This window comes from Canis lupus, chromosome 6 (assembly GCF_003254725.2).
Source record: "Canis lupus dingo isolate Sandy chromosome 6, ASM325472v2, whole genome shotgun sequence".
Classification (NCBI taxonomy): Eukaryota; Metazoa; Chordata; class Mammalia; order Carnivora; family Canidae; genus Canis; species Canis lupus.
Genome location: NC_064248.1, coordinates 53,488,597 through 53,498,496, shown reverse-complemented (window position 1 = coordinate 53,498,496; position 9,900 = coordinate 53,488,597). Strand labels below are relative to the sequence as shown.

The 9,900-nt window shown below is 40.3% G+C and overlaps 1 long non-coding RNA gene across 1 annotated transcript in view; it reads right to left on the bottom strand.

Annotated features, from left to right (window-relative positions):
• Nucleotides 1-6,611: 6,611 nt before the first annotated feature.
• LOC112640808 (uncharacterized) overlaps nt 6,612-9,900 on the bottom strand; it is a 481,961-nt gene continuing 478,672 nt past the window's right edge. The window contains exon 16 of the long non-coding RNA XR_007411443.1: nt 6,612-9,203. This is a non-coding gene — a long non-coding RNA (uncharacterized LOC112640808). The remainder of the gene's footprint in view (nt 9,204-9,900) is intronic.

Here is a 9,900-nt window from a genome sequence, read left to right as displayed (position 1 = left end):
GACAGGGTCTACGATATGACACTAGGGACAGGGGAAAGTTAGGGGGGAGCACCAAGTGAGTGGAGGAGAGAAACCCAAAGCACTAAGAGGTCCAGTTCTTACAGGGATCATTTACATAATCATGAAGAAAAGCAGGTAAGTACTAGAGTGAGGGACTATGAGCTGGGAGAAAGAGAGGAGAAATGACCTGGGTGTGTGTGGTGGGGGTGGGGAAAGTTGTCATTGGATGACAGCAATAAGGAAGGGTAGGTGACAGTATGCTGAGATTCAAAGCTGGGGCGTTTTCTTAGAGGGAAGGAGAACCGTCTGAGAGCATCAAGGAAGAACACAGAGATCGTTCATCCATGGATGACCTGGTGGTACAAGAGCCATGTGAGAAAACCGCTGACATCATTTAAGAGGGTGGCCGTGAAAGCAGCATCCCTCTGGGGAAAAAACAGATTCCAGTGGAGCAAGAATGTGAAAGGAATGTCCAGAGAGAGAATAACTTCCGATTACCAACTGGACTTCCTGGTGACCTTCCTTATAGTATGCAAGGAGAAAGGCCAGCACAGCCTATGCATTTAGAAGGCAATCACCTAGGGCAGCCCGGGTGGCTCAGTGGTTTAGTGTTGCCTTCAGCCCAGGGTGTGATCCTGGAGACCTGGGATCGAGTCCCACGTTGGGCTCCCTGCATGGAGCCTGCTTCTCCCTCTGCCTGTGTCTCTCCCTCTCTCTCTGTGTCTCTCATGAATAAATAAATAAAATTTTTAAGGGGAAAAAAAAAAGAAGGTGATCATCCTCCAAATTATTTATTTCATCTGCTATTTTGTTTGTATCCATAATACTAGCTGCAAGAGGATATTTATCCTTGGGACATTTTCTTCTTACACATTCTGGCTGAAATGGGCCATGGAAATGGTGTTTATGTAGCTAAGATTTTGACTGTGCAAATGATCTTTAACACCTTAATTGCCTTTGATAGATCAAAAGTAGGAAAAAACAATCTGCATGCTGGGCTGTGACTTTACAGGTTTATATATTTGGGAGGTGTTAGTAGGGTAGGAAACTAAAGCTTGTGGATTACTTGATATGTTATTATCAAGGTAAGAAATAGACATTGTGAAGGAGTAATGGGTTATGTAAACCTAAGAGTTTCCTGAGTGGTTAAAAGTAGTTTAAAAACACAAACAAAAGGAAGGACTAGCCTTGTAACTTGTGAGTGTTTGTTTATTTCGTTAATTTCTTTGTGTAATAAAATGCCTTTCATTTGGTCAGCCAGTATTTAAAGTTTTAGCTTTCTTCCAATTGATATGCCAAGGGCAATAAATTATGCACAGTGCTGCTAAAAACAAGCCAGTTTGGGGGGGTATGGGAGGGGAGAAAAAAGAAGCAATAATTACCAAAGACCAGAATTACAGTCAACATTAAAACAGATAATGCTGGCCCACAGCTCTTCCCCTGCCTCTGTTGCTACCACAATGGCAATTGGTATTTATAAGCTGCATAACATGCCCCCAAATTATTGGCTTTAATGTGCCAAGAACCTTGAAGAAAATAAAATGCTAGAGTAAACCATACTACTCCCTCACCCCTTCCATCTTCCACAATCCAGGGTTCTGATTGCCCTATGCCTGATTTCTGTCTTCCTACTCTAATTCCCACACATCTGTCTGTCTTCTTGCCTTTAACTGGAATAGCCCAACTCTGTTTTCCAAATTTCATGAGATGGTAATGTCCCCAAAGCTCATTTTTCCTATTGTCATTCTTTATTTTGTGTAAATGGGGAATATGAAAGTGAAGTTAAGGTCAATTATAAGGCAGAGATTGAATAGCTTAATGTGAGGCACTGGATAACCTAAACTGGACCCACTGATAATTTCGCAGTCCAATCTTCTTGTGCCCCTGGGTAGAAAGTGGTCGAAAACACCTCTCACAGTCCCCATTTACTCATCTAAGATAGAGCCAGCTGGCTGTGATCTGCACTTCCTCTTGTCTCTGTACTTTTACAGGCTCCATTGTGATTAGAGTATAGTTGGGTAGTTAGAGATGAGGCTCTTTGACTTTGAACTATTTACTAACTGGATAAATAAACTTTTTTGCTTATCTTCTTTACCAGGTGGAAGCACATATAGATATAAATGGTGTTCTTACCACCAAGGACTTGAGACAACTGTATCCATTTGGAAGTATTTATGGTGAAATACTATGATGCCAGTAGCCCACAGAAAGAATATAGGAGTCCCCAAGAAGAGAATTACAAAAATCTCCAACCTCCCATTCTTCACAGCCTCTTTCTTGCATCGGTGAGGAAATTGAGGTAGTAGTATACTGAGAGAGAAGGGTCTTTGCCTTTCTGTAGCTAAAGAAAGTTTCCTTTTGTAAGCAGGGCTTGAAATGTTACGGTGTTTGCCCTAATGGTTTCAGTGGAAATGTGAGGTAGTAAAAGACTCTTCAACCATTTGGTCTTAATTCTAACAAACAAGTTTGAGTGCATTTATTACATTATCTTGACATTATAGGGAAATTACAGTAATACAGAAGTCACGGTAAAAGATTATAGGCTAATGGAAATTTTAGTTGTTTTGAGATTGAACAACGATAATAAGCATACACCCAAACTACTTTTGAGGTTAGCTTCAAGGTCTCACTTCAGAACAAGACTAGCATGAAGTCTTTAAATATAAAATCACGGATTACCTAATCTCTGGAAGGATCTGAAACCCAAGTTGGGGAACCGTTTGGTGGAAAACCTCAAATAAATAGAATGTTCAGGGAATAAGGGTATTCCAGTCAATTAAACTGAAATGAGTACTGACTCACTACAATTTCAAACATAAAATAGTTGACCTTCTTTTCACAGTGTCTTTAGTGTCTACAACAGAATCTACTTGATGATTAATTGTGGCCAAGTTCTCAAAGTCCTCATGCTGAACATCATTCTTCACTGAGGATATAGTTCTTCACTATTGAGGTGTAGTTTCTAAGCCTTTCAAAGAGCATTCACATCTACCTCATTTGATTGTCAATAAGGTTAAGACTGCTCTTTGTAGTCCAACTGTAGGTACAAACTTAATAGGAAATTATACTGAATATGTCCCTGTCTCTAGCTTCCTCTTTTTTATCCCTCTTTTTAAAAAAACTATTGGTATCAACTTATTTCCTCAGCATATACCACCAGCACATGAGCATATACTGTTTTCTTTACAATTACCCCAGCTTTTGATGTACATGTCTATAATGGTTTTCATATTGATAGGAAGAAAACAGACTTGGCCTCAGATGAAACTCCAAGAAAGGAAGAATATAATAAATTTATGCTTGTTAAGGTAACCAGATAAATTTTAAATTGTCAAGTAATTTATTCAGTGTCTTTTAGGTGTCTCCTTCTCTTATAGATACTATGAGAATTATATAAGAAATGCAAATTGTGGTCTTTTCTCCAAAATGCATTAAGATGTAACATATACACATGAACCAAATGACCTATGTATGGTTACAAATGCTAAAGGTATTGAAATTAGTGGTATATACCACTGGATGCTCGTGGAGAAAGCCTGAGATTCTACGTTTTTAATGAGCTGTCAGGTCAAATGATTTTGGCCTGTGGACCACACTTTGAGATGGAAGGATGTAGCTTAGTACTATGCAATAGAAATATAATTTAAGCTAGGCATGTGAGCCATACATGTAATTTTAAATTTTCTAGTGGTCATATTAAAAAAGTAAAAAGATATAGGTGAAATTAATTTAATACTTTTTGATATAAAATATTTCAACAAGTAATAAAAATTATTAATATATTTATATATAGTTGATAGATTTTATGTTCATTTTTCACCTTAAGTCTTCAAAACCCAGTGTTTGTTTTATACTTACAGAACATCTCAATTCAAACTAACTATGTCTCAGGTGTTGAAAGCACATGTGACTGGTGGCTGCGGATGGGACAGAACAGATACAATATATGCCATGGGACTATAAACAGGACAAAGGAAAATCAATGATCACAGCAAAGGAAGTGGCAGGAAGCTTGACAGTGGAGGCTGGACATGATTTGCAAAAAAATGCTGGTGGGATTTAGAGCAGAACAGCTTCAAATGAGAGTATCTGATAGATTTAGCTCATTCAGAAGTTTAGTGATCCCCAGACTTCACAGTTTTCAAGGGAAGTGAACTAGATTTATGTTAGAGCCCAAACCCCACTGGGACAGGTAGGGTCTCGCCTTACTTCTGCCTTGAACTGTGGATGAGGTATTACAAAGCAGTGGTGTCTTAATTTGTCAGCATATGAGGAATGGAAACAATTTATGATGTTGACTTTTAATATGCAAATGGAAGGTCCATCTGGCTCTGTATCTAAATAGAATGAGCCAATGCCCAAGAGATGTCTCTGAGATCTTCTCGCTGTTCCATAAAAGTTTAGGTCTCCACCAGTTCTGTCAAATTCCATTGCCCTTTTTAGAGCATATATTTCTAGAAAGCAATTTGTTGGAAGAGGACTTGATGGATCCTGAGCTCTGTGGCCATCAATGAAGGTGATGTCCTTTAAACTGAGGGTTCTAGTGAAAATGTAAGGTCATATATATATATGAGGAATAAAGGGCCTAGCACATAACAGATAACCAGTGGGTGATTGATGCTATGACTATGATCACTCTTGTTGGTACCATTATGGTGACATTAAAATTTGTTAGAGCGCAATTGCATTAAATGGCACAGTGCCTGGGTGTATGGTGCACACCAAAAAGTACACTCAAGTGCTACAGCCTTACCTGCGGCAGGCAAAGCTTTCTCTCACTCTCATTTACTGTTAATGAAGATTGAATCCTGTTTCCTGAATGCCCTAAATCTACAAAGATTCTTCACATGGTTGGTTCTCCCAGAAGTCATTCCTGGAATTCAAAGATGCCCAAGCTGACTCCAACAGACCTCCCAGCAGGGTTTACTATTCCAGAGAAATTGCTTTGAGGCTAATATGATTTTAATGGCAGGTTTTTGGGTTTTTTTTAGGATTTTATTTATTTATTCATGAAAGACAGAGAGAGAGAGAGAGGCACAAACACAGGCAGAGAGAGAAGCAGGCTCCATGCAGGAAGCCCGGCATGGACTCGATCCCAGGACCCCAGGATCATGCCCTGGGCTGAAGGTGGCACTAAACCACTGAGCCACCCTGGCATCCCTAATGGCAGTTTTTGATTTGTGGCCACAGAGTTTCTCACTGACTATTGATTGTTCCTAGGAATGTGTTTTTGAAGAGGGGGACCCATAAAGATCTGCATAGAGTATTTTGTGGCCCCCTTTTCTTAAATTTTCTTATATCCACAGTGATGTTACTATGGGGCAGCTGAATGACTTTCTCCCTTTCTTAATAAAAATCCTGGACTAATTCTTACCAGACTGTATTCTCACCATCTGTAGTTGGTGTGTCTTGTATTCAGACTTTCGAGCTAATGCTCTTACCTCTCCAGCTTACGTTCAGAGTGACTTACCATTAGCAGTGTTAGTGCTCAAGATTGTTGAAAAAGAGATTCAAGTTACCTATTAAATCAGAGGACGATTTAGGCGAAAATAGGAATTGCACACTTCATTGAAGAGCTGACTTACAAAAGCATCAGTTATGTTTACTCCATTGAACTGCTCTAGGAAATGTCACTAGGGCACCAGAACTGGGCAGTTTTCGGCTCCCATACAGGACAAAATTCCTTTCTTCACCAACATGTCTATACAGTTTCAAGCAAGCAGCCAAATGTCAACTGCTTTCACCATCTCTGTACAATGTTTTAATTAACCCCTTCATTGGGAGAAGGCCGACCCTTTCACACACATTCCCGGATAGTATTTTTCTAATGGTGAGAAAATGGGCCACTCTGTTCCCTGAGCTGTGAGAGGTGCCTGACTCCGCCCAGGTGTGACCCAGGCACCCGATGGCTATCCTCTGTCACATCCTTCACTTTCCTTACGAAGCGTGACCACCTGCGTCCTTACTTCCTGCTAACATGCCTTCTCCTCTTGCTTTCGTGACTTTCTGCACTAATAGGCTCCACATTCTTATGAATTTCTTAAATCACAGCGATGACAAACAGTTGAATAAGAAGCTCATCTTAGCTGGCAATGAAGATCTCTTACGTGTGTGTTCTGTTTACTTACGTTGGTTTCTCTTTTAGATTACATATTGTTGGAACTCCCTGCAACATGTGGCTGAGGGCAGTTTTGAACAAAGAAACAAGAGCTCCATTTTTTCCCTAGTTGATTTTTTAAAAAAGATTATTTATTAATGAGAGACACACACACACACACAGAGAGAGAGAGAGAGAGGCAGAGACACAGGCAGAGGGAGAAGCAGGCTTCATGTAGGGAGCCTGACGTGGGACTTGATCCCTGGTCTCCAGGATCACACCCTGGGCTGAAGGCATCGCTAAACCGCTGAGCCACCCAGGCTGCCCATCCCCAGTTGATTTTAAAATGATTTCTTACTCAACTATGTACAACTCTGCTAGATACAGCGGAAGATATAAAAGAAATATAAGATAGAGCACTGGCATCAGGGAGCGACCAGAGAGGTCAACAGTTTTGAGCACCTGCCGTCTGCCGAGCACTGCGAAAGAGATAAAGAAATAAAACACAGAAATATACAAGGAATATTTATATTAAAATGATAAACGACATGTGATTACATATTCAGTGAATGATACAAATGATCAGAGACGAGGTGATTCTGAGCGAGGAGAGAATATTGTAGGATGGAAGAGGACCCAAGAAGGGACATCTGGAATGATCTTTCCAAAATGCCAGTCTGCCATCAGCCTGTCCCACTCCATTGAAAATCCATCCCAGGAATCAGTAATTTTTTTCCAGCTCTACTTCTGCAGCCTCATCTCTTGGACTCTTTCTCTAGAATTTGATGCTCCAGCCATACTGAAAATTGATCTCAGTTTATCAAAAGTTCTAGTTTGTATACCTCAGAACTTTTACTTAGACTTTCCTTCTGCCTGGGGGATTAAAAAAACAATTTCTTGCCTTACTAATCCTTACAGATTCTTAGAGCATTTCTGAGATATGCCCTGGGTTCCATATCTGGGTCAGGAGCTTCCTTGTCCTCCTGTATTAATTTTTCTGTAATGACTGTAACATCCTTGTTCCCCCCTTAGACTCTGTTCACTGAGAGGTGAGAAGCCCATCAGCTGCTTCACGGTCCATCCCAGGACAGTGACTGAGGTTGGGTAGAGCAGGGCTTTGCAGGTTTGTGGGATTCTCACAACCCAAAAGGAGCAGGTGGGGCTGGAACAAGGCAGGGAATGACTGACATTTTCCTAGCACCTTCCTTGGCCTTGTGACAGGGACCCTGAAGCCATCACCTCTTCGTATCTTCATGTGAACTCTGCGAAATCATTACTTTTATCTGCATTTTAGAGAAGAAGAAACTGAGGGTGAGAAAGTTTAACTTCCTAATTTGAGATGACATAGCTGGTCAGTTGTGAAACTAGAATTTAAATCTGGGTCTCCTTGACCCTCAGGGTTTGTTTGGGGAAATGTTTATTCATATATTGAAATTTTTTTCATCATATCAATAAATTGAAATTTTAAGTTGATGTGATGCTAAGCACTCAGGATGGATATACACACAAATACTAGATGGGAGGTACCATATTTATGCTTGTCTCACAGGGAAGGATACTGAGGCTCAGATAATTTGGCCAGTCCAAAGCCAGCCCACTAGCAGGGGAAGGGTGCGCAGGGCATGAATCCTGGCAACATGACTTGGGGCTCTAGGCTCTGGAGGAGGGTTAATCACCCAGCCTCGCAGGTCAGCTGCCTGGATTTCAGCCCTGACTCTTAGAATTCGTACAGCTCTGGGTAAGATACTTCACCTCTCTGAGCACCTATGTCCTTATCTGTGGTTTGGAGGACTAAATATAAAATCCTTTGGACAGAGTCTGATGTAGAGTAAATAATAAATGTTAGCGTTTATGTCTGTCTTATTAGTTATTATTGTTCAAGGTCTCATTTCATCGAAGATCAAATCTTTGCTGCCTCTTTTATATATCACAATATTTTGGGGAGCAGCTTTATTATTAAATAAATTTTGAGTTAAATTTTATAAAGAATGTTCCAAGGAATCAGAACCTGCAACAACCATTACTCGATTTTGTGATGAATTTCATTTCAAGTGAAATTTCAGAGGCCATGAATTGAGATAGTGGGAGAGAAATATGCTGTTTTCAATTAGGAATGTATTAACAGGTTTACACAAAGCCTTGGAGAAAAATCTAGACAGCAGCTGCAGGGGTAAGGAACGGAGTAAGGGCCCATGTCTTGCTTTCTTCACAATTGAATTTTTGCATACGTGTTGGTAGGACTATTCAGCTGGCTTCATCACCTTGTCTGTAGCAATTTGAGTACCCGCCTCCCCTAATTCTTGATTTGACTTAATGAGATGTGTTTGGGATTTTTCTGCTTGGTCTTGGAGCTCTGTGTACTACGGCATCAATACAAACCAGGTAAGCAGAAAAGTCTCAGTTCAAAATCGGCTTCTATTGAACATAACTATCTGTAAGCGACTATCATAGTTTCAGGTGAATTTTACCTTTGTTTTAATATGAGATATTAAAATCTGTTACCATACTAACTGGTGAAATCTCTTGAATTTCATGTAATTAAAAGATTACAGGACTGAGACCCAGAGATGTTTCATCTTCTTTCTAATACAGAACAGCAGTAGAAATACTCTCACCTTTCTGGGCTTTAGTTTTCTCACATACAAAATGAGTGAAACGGACAGGATTAGAGGTCAGCAAACAGCAGACCACATCTTTCCTGTACATATTGCAAGATGGCCCATTGGTGTAGGCAATATCTCTGGCTCCTTTGGTGATGCAAGAGCAGGGTTGAGTAGTTGCAACACAAAGCCTGAAATTTTTATGGTCTGGTCCTTTACAGAAAAAGTTTGCTGAGCCCTGTGTTGGATTATCTCTAAGAGAATTTCAAACACACCTCCACTGTTTATCAGTGGAGTAACCTTGCACAAGTCACTTAAACTTTCTGGGTCTCCGTTCCTTCATGTGTAAAGAGGAAGGATAGTAAGAGAAATGACTTCATAGTCTTGTAGATTAGCTTAATTGAGATAATCCATGGAAAGAGCATAGTGCAGTCCAAGTACATCATAAAGACATCCCAAAACGTAGCCATCCATTGTCATCATCTTCCTTCTTACTAAAAGTGGTGCTAAAAAAAAAAAAAAAAAAGTGGTGCTATCATTTTCTACTTTATTAAAAAAATAACAATATATTTCAAGTTACATGTAATCTACACAGTTTTATTTTAATATTTTTGGGGCTTATATCTCATGGTAAATTTAAAGCTATGACCAGGAATCTCTAGAACCGCTGCAGTAATGTCACTCCAACATGCTGGGCCCACCTCCCATTGACAGTTCTGAGGCTTCCTCCAATCTCTGCACAATGACTGGAAAGAGTTTATATAACAGGAAAGCAGCGACCTCTCCACATATTTTACATAGTTAAACAGAGCCACCATTCTATGGGTTTGAGCAGGGAAATGGCATAATCACAAAGCTTCTACCCTGATATTCAATCCATAAAGCCCCATGTGATAGATAAGGAGGATGTTACTTCAATAGCTCAGTTGTCTACGGGCTTAATCTTGACGGCAATAAATCTCGTTGTCCTTTACAGTTGAAATTCATTTTCCCCAAGCACAAGAAGGTGCAGGGACACTCTTCTTCGTTCTATTTTAGCTTCTTTGACCAAACACAACCACAGATCTCTGGGGGTGGAACTGGCTTGTTGAGTCAAGAATCCAGGTACCTGGCAGCTCCAGTATTTTTCTCTGTGTGCCCAAGGTCTGGGGAGGGGCTACAACTGCTCCAGGGCCACCCCAGGAAAAGCTCCTCCACTTTCAT